We start from the raw sequence: 17,367 nt of genomic DNA, 5'->3' as shown, positions 1-17,367 counted from the left end.
TCCTCATAACTCCTACATACTTTGTCCGATTTACACAACATTTCTCACGCTTCATCAAGGTACTGTCCTGAACACATCGATGCGTCGGTATTGAGTCACGCTTAGAGCGCCACCTACTGGTGACAGGAAGTTTCTGTCAGTACTGGACACCGAAATAGCACACCCTTTAACGGCGCCACACCCCGACCCGCGTGGGGTGCGAGGGCCCGCTCACTGCTGCTCGCAGCACTAGTTTAGACTTGATATAGTGTTTTGATGTAGTGTTTTGAATCTATGAATGACAGTCCAGAAACATATACTGTAGCATGTACAGTATTGTTATGCATTTTCCAGACCATGTATCAAGTGTGGTTGTTTTCACCACCACCATTTACAGTACCTTGAGCTGCCCCTGCACGTTCCTCAGCTGCTTCTGGGCCTCGGCCGACTGGCGGTTAGCGTGGCTCAGCTGGACCTCCATCTCGTTCAGGTCTCCCTCCATCTTCTTCTTCACTCTCAGGGCGTCGTTCCTGCTGCGGACCTCGGAATCCAGGGTGCTCTGCATGGACTCAATCACCCTCTGGCTGTTCCTCTTGATCTGCTCGATCTCCTCATCCTTCTCTGCCAGCTTCCTGTCCACCTCACCCTTGATCTGGTTCAGCTCCAGCTGCACACGCAGGATCTTGGACTCCTCGTGCTCCAGTGTTCCCTGAAGATATCAAAGTGCTGTAGTTGGGTACATTGTGTTCTTACAGTATAACATAGAAGTCCAAAGAGTATTGTTGTCAGCACATGATTTTCAGATAAACAAACACCTAAAAATAGGTTTGTCAAGTTTGACTAGATTGTACCTCAGCCTCTTCCAGGGCAGTCTGGATTTCAGCCTTCTCAGTCTCCACTGTCTTCTTGGCCTTCTCCAACTCATGGATGCTCTTGCCAGTCTCTCCCATTTGCTCAGTCAGGTCTGAGATCTCCTCTGTGATTTGAAGCAAAATATTTTCAATTAGCATAGCTATCCCACAGGTTAATAGCAAGAAATCACTAAGAACATTTGAATATACCATAGTTATACCTGTTGCCAAAAACTGCTAAAGCTGTTATGCCAGCTATATGGCTTGTTTGAATATGTCATATGCTTAACATAAGCCCAGGCATTAGCCTTGGAAGGCAAGGCAAGGCAAGTTTATTTATATAGCACATTTCAAGCTCAAAACATCAACGTCTTCTCATCAAGGAAACACATAAGAAGATTAATTTAGTTGTTCATTGAACCACATGCATAGAAGACTTTTAACTCACGTTGCAAGTTCTTGTTCTCTCTCTTCAGGGTCTCCAGCTGGTCAAGAGCCTCCTCGTAAGAGTTCTTCATCTTGAAGAGCTCTGTGCTGAGAGAGCGAGCCTCCTTCTGTGCTCCCTCCAGCTCAGCCTGGCCCTCCTCAAACTTCTGCTTCCACTCTGCCAGGACCTAGGAGAAAACATGTACCAAGAGCTTGTAAATTGCTGTGAGGATTTGAGTTAACTTTACAAAACTTTACAAAAGTTAACCGTTGTGCATCTCATACTGTACCTTGTCGAAGTTCCTCTGCTTCTTGTCCAGGTTGGCAGCCAAGGCGTTGGCCCTCTCAACGTCAATCATGAGGTCCTCCACCTCTCCCTGCAGCCTCTGCTTGGTCTTCTCCAGAGAAGCACACTTGGAGTTGGTGGCCTCAATCTGCTCCTCAGCCTCCTGGAGACGCTGAGCCAGCTTCTTCCTGTTTGGGTAAAAAGAGGCATGGTAAAGGCATCTAGTCCTTATGGCAAGCTTAGAATGGTCCATAAGAACAGCAGCCGTACTTGTTGACCTACTGCCCACTGCCAACACTTTATAGGCCTTATTGCTCTTTGGACTTACTTGGCGTCCTCCAGCTCCTCTGTCCTCTGGATGGCATCAGTCTCGTACTTGGTTCTCCACTGAGCCACCTCGGTGTTAGCCTTGGACATGCCGCGTTGCAGCTCTGCCTTGGCCTCCTGCTCCTCCTCAAACTGCTCCCTCAGCAGGTCACAGTCGTGGCGGGCAGACTGGACACCGTGGGCCAGTGCATTCTTGGCCTGGGAGGGGAAGAGGAAGAGGGTTATTAGACACCATTTGTGCTAATGGAGGTACAGTAAGCTGGGCACTATTCTTTGACAGAGCTTTGTGGAAGTCTATTACTTCTGAAACCATGTTGGTTTGCAACTTTCAAGATGCTCCTAGCTTGACATATAATTGTTTCCTATAACAATAGAGTGAAATGAGAGCACAAAGACAACTGAGAAATATGAAGCCGATGTATTAAAGATACATACATACAAATCTCTGCTTCATCTCACAGCTCTGGATATTGGAGCCCTACCTTGACCTCCTCCTCAACCAGCCTCTTGAGCTCCTCAATCTGCTGGGTGTAGGCCTGCTTGCCTCTGGTCAGCTGGGAGACCAGGGCTTCCTTCTCCTCCAGCTGGCGACCGAGCTCGCCTGTGGTGAAAGAAGGGAGCTACTGTAAAGCCAAGCACTTTGACGGTTTTCCCCCCTGAATGTAATACAGTCTTTGCATTAACCTCATCTTGCAGACTATATACAGTATCGGTTTTGTATGCTGTACATGGACTGTATGTATTGACTGAATTCAGGCATCAAAGGTGAATGGGTTGTTGTTGTTGTTGATTATAAAGGGTACCGTTCTCAGTCAGGAGTCTGGCTTTTTGTGCACCGACGTCATTGACCTGACGAACATTCTCATCATTCTTAGACTTGATCTCACTCAGCTGGTCCTCAATCGTACGGCACAGCTTCTCCAGATTGCCCTGTTAGGGAAATTAATACAACCATTTTGTTACACTGTAAGGATAATGTTTCTTACCTACTCTGATTGTACTCGGCACTTCTGTAAACAATTTACATTCATATTGGTCCTATAAAGCTGTATCAGGCAAATTTTGTCATTTTAAATTATCACTGACCTTAGTCTTGGCAACAGCTTCCATGTTGGAGGAGAGGTCGTCAATCTCCATCTTGTACTCGCTCTTCTCTTTCTCCAGCTTCTGCTTGACGCGCTGCAGGTTGTCGATCTGCTCGCCCAGCTCTGCCACGCTGTCGGCCTGCTTCTTCCTCAGGGCGGAGGCCGTGGCCTCGTGCTGCAGGGTGGACTCCTCCAGGTCGCGCCTCAGCTTCTGGAACTCGGCCTCGCGCTTCTTGTTCATCTCGATCTGAGCGGCGGTGGCGCCTCCGGCCTCCTCCAGCCTCTCGCTGATCTCCTCGAGCTCCCTGGCCAGATCGGCCCTCTGCTTCTCCACCTTGGCCCTGGCGGCACGCTCCGCCTCGATCTCCTCCTCCAGCTCCTCAATGCGGGCCTACAGTAGAGATTCTACTCTTTAGTTTCTAATCAAGGACATCAAAGAAACTCCTTCAAGTCCTCAACTCTGACCTACAGTAGGAAACGGGCAGGTAAGGGTTAAATCAACACAAAAGTCCAAATAGCTGGACGTACCACAATTTTCCAGGGAAACACAGTTATCATTACTGTACTGGGGCTTAGTAACCACACTGTACCTGGAGCTCCTTGATCTTTTTCTGCAGCTGGGATCCCATCGACTGCTCATCCTCCATCTTGCTGAGGAGCTGGCTGGTTTCAAAGTCCTTCCTATGGAGAACAAAAGAGTAAATGTCAGAGGTTTATGGTGTTATTGAAGCAATGAAGTTAATTCAATCAGCCAAGAATATCTCTAATGATCTCTGGTAAGTATTTGTATTTACTTCTTGATTTTCTCCTCAGACTGCTGCTTGTCGTTCTCCAGGTCCATGATGGACTCCTGGGCCAGTTTCAGGTCTCCCTCCAGCTTTCTCTTGGTTCTCTCCAGGTCCATACGGAGCTTCTTCTCTTGCTCCAGAGAACCTTCCAGCTGAACGACAAAACACACATTTGTCACTTATACAATACATCACCTCAACCATGTTCAGTTAAAATGGAAGATTTAAGGAGTTGGATTTATTAAACATCTATTAAATGATGGCGGAGAAAGGCAGGTAAACAAAGTGAAATGTCCGATAGTATTAATAGTCTCACGTCGTCGACTTGCTGTTCCAGCTTGGTCTTGGCCTTGGTCAGAGTGTTGACTTTGTCCTCCTCTGCCTGCAGGTCATCCAGTGTCTGCTGGTGGGCCTCTTGCAGGGCTTTCTTCTCCTTGGTTAGCTTGGCAATGCTCTCATCCTGAGAGGCCATCTCCTCAGTCAGGTTCTTGACCTGGTCGATACAATAACAGGAAGACTCAATGAGCAGCTCAGAGTGCCAAAGGGGTACAAGCAAAATGTGGATGGAAGAAGCTCATCTAAGAATACTATCATGTTAAAAAGAAAGAACTTGGTGTCAAAGAATTTGTCAGCTATTGGTGAGATGTTGATACAGTACCTTGTTCTCAGTGGCATGTTTCTCCTTCTCAACTTTGGCCAGGGTGAGCTCAAGATCATCAATATCCTTCTTCAGCTCTGAGCACTCGTCCTCCAGCTTCCTCTTCTTGGCTGTGAGCTCGGCGTTCATCTCCTCTTCATCCTCCAGCCTCTCGGTCGTCTCTTTGAGTTTGGCCTCCAGCTGGATCTTGCTCTTGATCAGACCCTCGCATCTCTCCTCAGCATCGTTCAGATTCTCTGATTCCTGGGAGTGAAAAAGGATGGGGAAGCCACAGTGTCAGTATTCGATCTGTATGACGATGAGGACGATGATGATGATGATGATTGTGTGAGTGTGTGTGTGTGTGTGTGTGTGTACAGTAGCTCACTCACAGATGCAACTTGGAGAGTCAGGTTGTTCTTCTCCTGCAGCAGGGACACCATCTTCTCCTCCAGATCCTTCTTGCGAGCTTCAGCCTTGGCCAGGGCGACCTTGCACTTCTCAAAGTCCTCCTTCATGTTGGCCAGCTCCTTCTCTGTCTCAGCGCTCTTCAGCAGAGGCTTGATCTTGTAGTACACCTTCATCCAGGGCCAGTGTTTGACATTCATGAATGAGCGAATGTTGTACTGGATGGTGAAGACAGAATCTCTGAGTGAGAGAGAGATAGAGAGAGAGAGAGATGGAGAGAGAGAGAGAGAGAGAGAGAGAGAGAGAGTTTATACTGCGGAGAAGCTAGATGACAAGTACAACCAGCATATCTTTGAAGATTCTACTTTTTAGAGCGTTGCTCTCTTGGGAAGAGGTTCTTGACGACGACTCATGACTCATCTCTGGGGTTGATCTAAAAGATATAAGGAATTATCTTTTCTCCTCCTCACCTCCTCTCCATCATCTTCGTAAACTCCGTCCTCATCAGGAATCCGCGGCAGAGAGCCTGTGTCATTGTTACCAGAGCAGCAAGCTTCTCATCTCTCATCTCCTCAAGGACACCCAGCAGACCAGCTTTGAAGAACACCTGAGGTACAGGTACACAACCAACCACAGTCAAACATGATGACACTTCATTGGTATTTTTGCATTGTTAATACATATATAGTCTACTGTATGTAAGAAGAAAATGCTGATTCATAAACAGAGGTTCTAGAAACACTAAAGCCATATTCAACTAGAAATGACCTCCGCCCATGAATGCATTTTGTGGCTCTGTGCACGTGCGTGCATTCATTAGGTCATTCATTAGAGAGATTTATGCCAGTTCAAACCCTGTATCTCTTTGACCTTCCCAAGTTGAGATACAGAATGGCCGTTTCAATCCCCCCCCCCCAGTCCAAAATATGAATGGAGGTAATTGGGTTGCCGGGTTTGGGCGGCCCTGTGGCACACTCACCCCCCCCCCCCCCCCATGTCTCTAGCGGGGGGGGGGAGTGTGAGTGAGCCAGCTCCCTGCTAAATTTTGTTTTAATTTGTGGATCTGCACAGTGATTCGGATTCGCTCGAAAATTGAATGGATTCTAAGTTGGCCCATGCTACACCCCTCCACCGAGTTTCATGAAAATCGGTCTAGTAATAGTTTTTGGCGTAATCCTGCTAAAGAACCAACGAACCAACAAACAAACAAACACACGCCACCGAAAGCATTACCTCTAGCCCTGCAATGTCACTGGGGCGGAGGTAATAACTAATTTAGGTTAGTTCTCTTTGATAGCTACAGTATAACCTAACTTGCATGTCTTCTGGTGATTTGGCCCATTACCTTTGTGTGTCCAAACTTGTACTGCTCATGGTCGACATCAATTGACCCCAGCAGCTTCTCAGAAGCTTTCTTGTTGTCAATGAACTGGCCTTCAGGGATGACACTGGCATTCAGTACTTTGTATCTGTATAGGGAGAAATTCAAATTCAACGTGCATCAATTTCCGAATGTAGTCAAGTGATATATATATATATATATATATAGACAGAGAGAGAGAGAGAGAGAGAGAGAGTGTGTGTGTGTGTGTGTGTGTGTTTGTGTGTGTGCGTGTGAGTGTATGTGTCAGGCATGCATAGCTGGGTGCTTGGCTGACATTCCTCTTTCTACTGCAACTCCCTCCTTGCTGGGGCCCCGGCGTCAGCCATTAAACTCCTGGAACTTGTCCAGAAAGCTGCTGCTCACCTGGTGTTCAAACAGCCCAAGTTCTACCACACAACTTCCCCTCTCTGTTCTCTACACTGGCTCCCTATAGCAGCTTGCATTCAGTTTAAAACTCTGATACTAGCCTAAAGGGCAATGAAAGGAACAGCTTGCTCCTACATCCAGGCCATGGTCAAAACCCTACTGGGTTTAACTGCCCACTCACGTCAGAACAGTAGAGTCGTTGTCCATCTTTCACCGCAGGCTCAAAACTCACCTCTTCAAGAAGTACTACTACAATCCTCCCTCTTAAGCACCTATTGTATTTTTAGTTTGATATTCTTGCACTTTGCTTTCAGCTCTAGATTATGCCCTTAGCCACTTGTTTAGAAAGGAGATGCACTTGTGAGTTCTGGCAAGTAGTAGTACAAGCTTTTCCTACGTTAAATGCAACTGTAAGTCACTTTGGATAAAAGGGTCAGCTAAATGACTGTAATGTAATGAAATGTGAAATGTGTGTGTGTGTGTGTGTGTGTGCGTGTGTGCGTGTGTGTGTGTGTGTGTGTGTGTGTGTGCGTGTGTGCGTGCGTGCGTGTGTGCGTGTGTGCGTGTGTGTGCGTGCGTGCGTGCGTGTGTGTGTACCTCTGCTTGAAGTCACCATAGAGGATTCTGCTGGGGAAGCCCTTTCTGCAGATCCTAATACCCTCCAGCACACCATTACACCTCAGCTGGTGGATAACCAGGAAGTTCGTCATCAGACCTGGAAGCAAAAGATTAAGATTCACTTTTTGTATTTAAGTGATTTTTGTCAGGTAAACCTTTATCTTACATCTTTCTCACCTGGAGTCTTAGTCTCATTGGGGATCAGGCAACGCACAAAGTGAGGGTGGGTACTCCTCAAGTTGGTCATCAGCTTGCCCAAGTTCTCCTGTAAGGGTGTTCGAAAAAGCAGTTTTGTCAGGGACCATTCATTATAGAATTTATGGTCTTTCAGCAGATTAATCAGAATCAGTATCTCAATAAATCTATGATTGTGCACATACTTTACTCATATTAATTAATGTCATACATATCATCATGTAATCATATAAGAAATACAATTAAGAAAATCTCACTTACTCTGAACTGAGAGGACACAGTCTGCATGGAACCTCCCTTCTTCTTGGCACCTTTCTTGCTACCAGCGTCTGTTCAAAGGGATTCAAGAGAGATCAAACTGAAAATGGCAAAAAAAAAAAGTGCCGTGTGTGCAGAGTGGTGAGCCATTGTGAATTTAAGAAATATCAACTTTAAAAATAAAAATAAGAGTTTTAACCGCGTTTTAAGAGCATAGTCCTACATTGTGGAATGGGCTAAATGATTGCTGTGTGGTCCATAGAATGCTACTGTCACTGTACTGTGGCTCATAAAACGTCAGCTGGGGCCGACACACCGTATCTTCATGCGCAACTTCCTATGCACACAGATTCATTCTGAATACTGGAAGGATCTATCTAACGTAGCCCAAAACTATTGTTGGACTTTATCGGACAATTAGGAAAAGAGCTTTTACATGAATGTCACATTGGAGAGATAGATGAAGCTCAGTTTAAAGGTACTAACCCTCGGGTGGGGGAGCAACGTAAAGCAGGGGCAACAGTTTGACTGAGGACTTCTGGTACAGCTGGATCACAGAGTCGTTCAGGGGGTCCTTGTTCTTGTCCAGCCAGCCGCAGATGTTGTAGTCCACGGTACCGGCGTAGTGGAGCAGGGAGAAGTGGGCCTCGGCTTTGCCCTTTGTCGGCTTAGGTTTCTCAAAGGCCTTGGTCTTGCCAAGGTGCTGGTCGTACAGCTTGCTCTTGAAGGTAGTGTCTGAAGCCTTGGGGAACATACACTCCTCTTCAAGGATGGAGAAGATGCCCATGGGCTGTGTAAGAAACACATTTTGATCAGATATGAGTTCCCGTTAACATCCATGCTCTTAGAATTAAGTGGGCAATAGAATAGTTTTGTGTAACTAAAATGCTCCCTGGCAAAGAAATCCACTAAATCAATCTCTACTGTTCGTAGAGTTCAGTCTGTGTGTGTTCATGGAGTTCAGTTTGTATGTGTTCGTAGAGTTCAGTCTGTATGTGTTCGTAGAGTTCAGTCTGTATGTGTTCGTAGAGTTCAGTCTGTATGTGTTCGTAGAGTTCAGTCTGTATGTGTTCATAGAGTTCAGTCTGCATGTGTGTAAGACACATGGTGAAGCTGGGAGCTCGAATGGCTGGAGCATTCTCCAGAGGATGATACATCATCACGAAAATGAGCTGATGACTGATTATGTAAGTCTCTGAAGTCCCGACCCTAGCGCCCCGTCCCCGAGAAACCTGAACCCCCTCTGATCACATGGAGGCCTACAGTATCCAGCCGAGATAGCCCGACCTTACTTGCCCTGACCCTGGACAAGTACACACCTTCTCCCTGGGTGGTGCAAAACCTCCAACATGTGGAGCGATTTGGAGAGGTACAGTATCACTCATCTAGCCTTGAGACAACCCCAGAGGACAATCGTGTCCAGAACATTCTCCATGAGCCTATTATCCACTCCCTCCCTATATGAAACATCAGCATGGAGTAAGGATCATATTGAAGAGCAGCTGGTAACAAAACCTTTAGTATTTTCACAAAATGGAAGTACTTTTCTGAACTCTATTTCACTGAAAGTATGATTTATTATGGCTTGAAGAAATTTAGAAAGTTTAATAAATTGTGTACTACATTTCTATTTACTGTACTTAACTGATTAGATATTTCATATTTGTAAAGGCACACTTGCAATTTTGGGGCATATGCAAAAGAAAAAAATATTTTGCACCAGTCCCAGAAATATATATTAAGACCCAGCAATATTACAGATTCCATAGACAGCTCACCTTCTCAATCAGCTCAATGCAGGCAGCCAGATCCATGCCAAAGTCAATGAACTCCCAGATGATGCCCTCCTTCTTGTACTCCTCTTGCTCCAGGACGAACATGTGGTGGTTGAAGAACTGTTGCAGTTTCTCATTGGTGAAGTTGATGCACAGCTGCTCCATGCTGTTGTACTGTAGAGGAAAGTTCCAGAGAGAATCTTTGTACCATTTAGATTCTATCATTTTAATTCTTTTTTTTTTCTATAAAATCGAATAAAAAGCAGATTTCAAAATGATAATTTCTACAGTTTTCTTACAAAGACGATTAACTAAAGAAGTGGCAAACCCAAACTTACATCAAAGATCTCAAAACCAGCAATGTCCAGCACACCAATGAAGAAGTTCCTTGCTTGCTTTGTGTCCAACATCTGGTTAATACGGATGACCATCCACAAGAACATCCTCTCATAGATGGACTTGGCCAGAGCGCTCACAGAATTATTCACCTGGGTAACAACAATGTATGACTTGGTTTCAGCTCCTTATACAAATGTACTTATCACTTTATCAAACAGTCTGCCATTTGTCTGATATTGATTTAAAAAGTTTGATGGTATGATGAAAGTTATCCCATAAATTACTTTGCATCAACATCTCATTAGTATGAAATAAATAAACCCTTTTCTCAGATCTTCCATTAAAAATATACGTTTTTGAAACAAGCCTTACCTGAGGCACTGTCTGACCCTTGGTCACAAACTCATTGCCGACCTTCACTCTGGGGTAACACAGGGCTTTCAGCATGTCAGCTGAGTTCAGACCCAGAAGGTAGCCGATTTTATCAGCCACTGGAAAGAGAGAGAGAGAGAGGCAACAACGGTTGGAGGGCTTATTAATCACAAATAAACCCAAAGATACTTCAAATAAAAGTGAAATAGGAGGAGTTGAATGGTGCTGTATTGGTGTGACTGGGCGTGGGACTCACCCTCCGTGCCGTCGGGCTCTGCCTGCTCCTCACGCTGCTTCTGCTTGAAGTGCATGTTGCCATGGTGCATGACAGCACCAGTCAGCTTCCAGATGTTCATCTTCTCTTCATTGATGAAGCCCAGGATGTCAATAGCATCCTGGATGGGGAAATAAAGTTGATCTTAGATGAGGAGAAAATAATGTGTCCTAATAACGCAGCCAGACAAAGATGGTCAACTAAAATTTTAATCTCATTAAAAGTATAAAGTGAATTTGGGGGTGTAATAAAGGTTTTTTTTTTGTGTAAATGTAAACTATTTTCACGGTAGGGAATTCAACCACAAATGAAAGACATGACCCTGTAGTGGTTGACTCACGTCTGTGGCAACCAGCTCCTCCTTGTCATCGATACTGGCCACAGTGATCTGACCCTGGCTGATCATGGGGAAGTCGTAGGGGTTGGTGGTGATGAGGGTCATTTCTGTGGAGAACCCATAATGAAATCAGTGCTGTAATCACTACTAGAACTCTGTTTGTCTGCCCTTCTTCTCTTTTTCTCACGCTCCCCTAGAACTCACCTATACAAACAATAAAACATGTGAGCCTACTACTGCAGCTAATCAAATATGTCAAATATGTATATTTAGTTGTTGTCCTCAGAGGGGTGCATTTGTTCTGCTGCTCACTTATCGTTACTATATAAATTACATTAGATGCACAAAAAAATTATATCTTTCTTCTATTCATTGTATGAGGCATTATAGCTGGATGCACAGAACAAATAGCATTCTCCCCATCACTAAGCCTACTGTACTAACAATTAGAATGACTTTGAGTAGTGTAGGCATCAGGCAAGTGTTTATGTTGAAAGGAGCTATTCCATTATTTTTGGGGGAAAGGTGAACTATAATGACTACCACAAAGGGGCGCTAGTTCCCCGCACTCTGCTGTGCCTCACCAATCAGCTCGGGCTTGTGGTTGGTCATCATCTGGTAGAAGATGTGGTAGCCCCTCTCGTCGGGCAGCTGGAAGGTCACCCTGGACTTCTCCAGCAGGTCTAAGAGAGAGATGGAGGGAGGGGGGTCATTTTAGAATTTGTACCCTGTTCACAGGCACACATACACAGCAATGAATATCTATACTATAATGGCAGAGATGGAGGAACAGCGACCAGCAACTGGCGACCATCCACATGCACTTCACCGCCTGGCCACTAGAGGGGGCTCTGAGATTGAAATGGCCATAGGTCACAGAGACACTTGGTTTGGACTGGCAGGAAGGTTTTGACATAACGAACACAGCAATACCGAACATGTTCCGCTCGCATGCATGTGCGCACACACAGAACCAAACAAAACTTTGAGCAAAGCCAGCTCCCAGTGTGGGGGGCGCTAGAGACACAGGATTTGGACTGGGGTGTGCTGGGCGGGGGGGGGGGCGGGGGGGAGCCCTGAGCGCACCCAACGGCTCCTGCCAGCTCTGACCCAAGGTGGGTGCAACAGAGCCGCCCAAACAAAGCCGGTTCACAAGATAGATAAATTGATCGATAGACCACGACGGCTCCACAGGCACTGTGCACTAAGGTGTTTGGATGAGCGATTCTTGAGAAATCAATTAATCGTCCCGTTCCGAACAGGCAGATGTTCAACGGAAGTGCAGCCAGAGGGTGCTGTGCCGGGAACTGTTAGCAACCGGCCCTTTGAGAACAAGCACATTTTGAACAGGCATTGCACTAGTGATCGTACTATAATGGAAGGACCACTCTCTCTGCTCTGTTTGGATCTCTCTCGAACTCTCTGTTTGTCTGTCTGTCTGTGTTTCAATTTTCTGGAGAACCGGACACTGAATGAAGTTGAGAAAGCTGCAAGCAGCAATACCAGAGGCTTAACAATCATCCCTTTCCGAACAAGCACGTTTTGAACGGGCACTGCACTAGTGATATGTAACCTATGCATGGAAACACCAGCAATTGTGGGCTGCGATGGTCAAGTCAGTCTGCTTGAGAAGTATAGGTTAGCATAATGGACCAGCGGATCTTAGAAAGAAATATCAGTATATGGTCTTCTATACACAACGCACTGTATCATGGCTAAATACAGTACAGCCTAAACATTGAGAAATGATATCCAACTTACAGGTTTCAATATCAGCACTAGCCAGTTTGCCTGATGTGGCGAAGTGAATCCTGATGAATTTACCCTAAAGAAGTGCATGAAGGTAAGCATTAATACATGCAGCATCATGTACAATGACAAGGACAGTGAACTTCATAAAAGCAAGTAGACTGCAGTTGTTTCTCTGATACTTACAAAGCGAGACGAGTTGTCGTTTCTCACTGTCTTGGCGTTGCCATAAGCCTCGAGCAGAGGGTTAGCTGCAATGATCTGGTCCTCAAGAGAACCCTAAGGGACACAAACATAAAGTGGTTAGTTACATTCATGGACAGTGTTCTGGCTTTTGTCACCGCGTCCTATCTTAATGACTTGATGTATTGAACTCTTAAGATGAAGAGTGTGAATCCAGACACTCCTTTCTTCAAACAATTGAATTGGTTAGTGTAGAAATAAGGTTTCTTATCTGTATTCAGCTCTTATCATTTACGTCTCGGCTATATCATGAGAAAGTGTACCCCAACCAAGAAGAGAGAAGGGTAAAGGAGACGAGGAAGCATGGAGGGAAGACTTGCCTGCATTTTGCCGGGTGATAACTCCTTTTTCTTTTCACCGCCAACCACAGCGATGGTGGCGAAGTACTGGATCACACGCTTGGTGTTGACTGTCTTTCCAGCACCAGATTCTCCACTGGTTTGGATGATAGATAAAGAGGGTTTTACAGTCTCGTTGGCATAGCGACTCTAGTTTTCTTCATTGCGTACGGGCCTTTGGCTTTTTACTGAGCTTCTCATTGTACATGGTACATCCTTGAATAAGTTAGTTTTGTACATGATTGGGAATAAGTTCATTGTGTGCATGATTGGGTGATAGATAATTATAGTTAAACGGTTTCAGAAGCATGCTCGTTAATTAATTACTTTCTCTTGTGTATGCATTCTTACCACAAATTGTAAGAAAGATATCACAGAAGAGCAACGTTAAACTCACGTGATCAGGACGGACTGGTTCTCCCTATCTGTCAACATGAACTGATAGGCGTTGTCAGAGACTGAGAAGATGTGGGGCGGAGCCTCCATGCGCTTCTTCCCTCTGTAGGCGTTGACCACGTCCTGGTCGTACACAGGGAGCCACTTGTAGGGGTTCACCGTGGCACAGAAGAGCCCAGAGTAGGTCTGCATCAGACGTGGCGGAAATTAGAAATTAGGTTAATTAGAAATTATGTTAATCTCCAAAAGGCCATTTAATGTGATACAAGAAGATATCCGTAAAAATTAAGGATTTACATATGATATTATATTACATATATATATTTACGGCTTATTTACAGTAGTATGTCCTTTGATTTGATATGTAGGCAATGTACATGCCCTTTCTTGAAATGTCTTGTTTGTATGTGATATACGTGTGTGTATGTGTTGGTTTCTTACGTAGATCATCCATGCTGCATAACGCTCTTTGAGGTTATACAGGACAGAAGCTTCATTGAGGTAGGTCATCATGGCCATGTCCTCAATCTTGTCAAACTTAGGGGGGTTCATGTTGAAGACATCCTCCTCTTTGAAGGTTTTCACCTGAAACAGTGAGGTATTTGTCAACCAATTAAACAAGGATAAAGTGTGGATTGATTACTGTCTTTATTGACTTTATACATGTTTACATTTCCTAACCACTTGTTGTTATTGGTAATCACATGTCGAGGTTTCCTGTCCGGATCGTGCTGTGAGCAGCATATGAAGGCGTCACCCATTTCGTAAACAGCGTGTTACCACCCGGTAAATTCTACATGCAATATCATCACCAATCACAACACGGGGTAAGGAAATACTTGACACATATTCACTTCACTAACACTGCAGACTTAACCTGGTTAATATGAAGTGTTCTATGCAGTGGTGTAGTGGGGATTTTTTTACTGGGTGGATGCTATTTTAATTAGGTCATCCCCAAAAAAATGCCAAGTGCGCACGCGCGCATTGCACTCACAAAACGGGCAGACAGGTCTACAGAAACTACCGGTATGCTACTACTTTAGTTACTGTACTGCAAAAAACAGGCGCCGCTGCGCGCTCAACACACACACAGACTCAAAACAATGGACACACCGGCACATAAGTTACAGAATCAACAAATACACACTTGCAACTGATAACACTGGCAATGATTTTATATGTATTAGACTGTTAAAAAAAGTCACGCTTCAAAAAGGTGGGGGCTCCAAATAAGTGGGGGAACGGCGATCCCTCGCGTCCAACGACCACTACACCACTGGTTCGATGTGACTGATTGATTCTCATGATTGACCATAGTTGATCTTAAAATTCACTATACCATAGTTAACTTAAAATTCAGAGAGATCAAATTCGCAGAGACCCTCCTCCATGCCTTCATCACCTCCCGTCTGGATTACTGTAATGGGTTCCAAGCAAAACCCTGGACAGGCTCCAGTACATGCAAAACTCAGCTGCCAGGGTTCTCACTCGCACCAAACGCTGGCAGCACATCACCCCCACCCTCATCCATCTTCACTGGCTCCCAATCAAATCCTGCATCACCTACAAAACCCTCCTCATCACTTACAAGTCCCTCCATGCTCTCGCACCTCAGTACCTCACCGACCTCCTCCACCCCTACACTCAGTCACGGTCCCTGCGATCCTCAAACACCGGTCAGCTCCCCATCCCCCGAACCAGACTGCGAACCTTTGGGGACAGAGCTTTCAGTGTGGCAGCTCACACCCTCTGGAACTCCCTCCCTGTAGAACTCCGCAACGCCCCAACTCTGGACAGCTTCAAGAAACTCCTTAAAACTCAACTCTTTAACATGGCCTTTGACCTCTAGCTTCCGTTTCTTAATGTTGTGTGTCTCTGTCTACCATGTTTGTCTCTTGCCTGTTACTGCCCCTATGTAAAGCGACCTTGGGTTTTATGAAAGGCGCTACATAAATGAAAGTTATTGTTATTATTATTAGGATAAAGGTTTCCGTAGTCCAGAGGCAACCATGGGAGTTAAAAGGACCATGTGTGATGATGTATAAAACCCACCTCCTCGGTCTCCAAGTTCTTCACGTCCACCTTCGCGCCGTCCCTCTTAACAACCAGACCCTTGACGTACAGGTCTTCCTTGTCGGTCACATAGCAGGCGTTCTTCGCATCAAACTGCCGGCTCTGGGCCTCAATCCTCTCCTTCTCAGGCTTGCGGAGGTAAATGGCCGCCTTGCCATACTGAGCCATCTCAGCATCCGTACTCATGATGGCGGTTCACTAGAAGATAAATATAAAAAATATTTATTTAAAAAAAACACACTAACATAAACAACTTGTACCACAAAATGAATATCAAAAAATTCTGTATAGGCCAATATGGATGTCAACAGCTACAACTAAAGTTACTTTAGTTGCATAATAGTTAACCTTTAATATTGGGTTTTGGATTGAATGTTGACTGTGTAGATAGCCTTTATGGTGTTATATTGATCAAACAACTTCAACCATGTAATTATTAGTTTGAAGCTGCAGTAATCTCTTGATAATTATGTCTGCGCATCCAGGGTTCCCAGCAGAACTCAAGAGCTCCCCCAAAGGTGTTTCCCCGCACATCATTAATACGTTAAAAAATTTACATGTCATGCTAAAAGTGTTTAGGCCAAGAAAATTAAGTTGAATTAATACTGCTGCATCACAGTAAGGGTCCTAGTTATTATTTTGACTGTGTAGTCACACCAGGAAAATATCCTGTTTTCTTAAGACAGCAGTTTTAATGGTTGTCATCTGTTCCAAAAAAAACTCCTCTCACTGAAAATATTGATGTGAGGATTTGAATCACATCTTACCTGGTTTCCCCCTCACAGATGAAAGAAGACTTGATGTGGACTCTGTAAAACAGGATTTACAGATAACACACTGAATCACATCCTTCACCTCCAATCAATTCAAACTGTGGTGAAACTCATTTCATATTCCATGTGACCTAGGCTTTGAAAAAAACAAAACATGTGTGATAATGGAATTTTAAGTCAAATCTTAAAAGGGCATATCAAAAGGCATTCAGAACATAACTCATACTGAGTGCGCTTTCAGCATTAAGTTTTCAACTGAGTAAAATTGGCTTTCATTCACACAGTCTGAGAGTAAGAAGTTAGGTCTTACCACAGGGGATGAAGCTACAGTATCTGCCCATGGATGCTGGTCCATCGGTCTCCCCTTATATGTGCTGGAAAGTGTCGAGCTAAATATGGACCACACTTTTTGAGGAAATGGATTGTCGAGGAGACATTTGAGTGCTGTCTCTGCCCCTCCCATCATGGAAATGTCACTGACTTCAAAGAAGGGGAACTTTACTGAAGGTGCTAGTGTGGTGTCACATTATTTATGTTTGTGTCACTCAAAACCATAAGCACAAAGGGTATTGTGTAAGTGTAGGACATGCATGCGAGCAGGACATGTTTGGTATTGCTGCATTTGTTAGGTCGAGAGCTGTATGCAAGTCCAAACCATGTGTCTCTGTGACCTTCCCATGTTGAGATATGGCCGTTTCAATCCTTACCATTAACAATGAATGGGGGGATTTTTTTTGCTTCTGAGCCTAAATCCCCCAAAAATGAATGGAGGTGAATCCTGCTAATGGACAGATGGACAAATGGATGGACAAACGCACGCCACCGAAAACATTACCTCTTGCCTTGTGCTGCGGCCGGGGCAGAGGAAACAATGTTGCACCTAGTTGTAATTATTTGGTAATTAAATTGCTGTCATTGTCACCATATAGTTTCCAGAGATGTAGAGGACTGTAACATCGCTCTGATTTGTTTTTCCATTATACAACAAACATCACTACCAGACACATACAGTACCAAAACACTACACATAAATGTTACACTTTGTTCATTACAGTACATAGAAAGTCAAACAACTTCAATACCTCAT

The 17,367-nt window shown here is 44.7% G+C and overlaps 1 pseudogene across 1 annotated transcript; it reads right to left on the bottom strand.

Annotated features, from left to right (window-relative positions):
* Positions 1-495: 495 nt before the first annotated feature.
* Positions 496-15,693, bottom strand: LOC311316456 (myosin heavy chain, fast skeletal muscle-like; annotated as a pseudogene). The gene is made up of 31 exons: positions 15,487-15,693; positions 13,873-14,016; positions 13,433-13,617; positions 13,018-13,132; positions 12,641-12,733; positions 12,467-12,530; positions 11,290-11,388; positions 10,709-10,812; positions 10,351-10,489; positions 10,095-10,213; positions 9,722-9,871; positions 9,387-9,557; positions 8,091-8,398; positions 7,612-7,669; positions 7,333-7,420; positions 7,135-7,252; positions 6,133-6,256; positions 5,258-5,394; positions 4,772-5,027; positions 4,401-4,643; positions 4,059-4,235; positions 3,749-3,894; positions 3,545-3,635; positions 2,956-3,345; positions 2,673-2,799; positions 2,352-2,470; positions 1,871-2,067; positions 1,547-1,730; positions 1,279-1,444; positions 831-955; positions 496-688 (listed from the first exon to the last, which is right to left on the bottom strand). The product of its transcript is annotated as a myosin heavy chain, fast skeletal muscle-like (transcript).
* Between the last annotated feature and the right edge of the window lie 1,674 nt (positions 15,694-17,367).

The sequence above is a fragment of the Borostomias antarcticus genome (assembly GCF_949987555.1).
Source record: "Borostomias antarcticus genome assembly, chromosome: 12".
Lineage (NCBI taxonomy): Eukaryota > Metazoa > Chordata > Actinopteri > Stomiiformes > Stomiidae > Borostomias > Borostomias antarcticus.
Note: the sequence above shows the minus strand (reverse complement) of the source record. Positions and strands in the feature narration are given on the sequence as shown.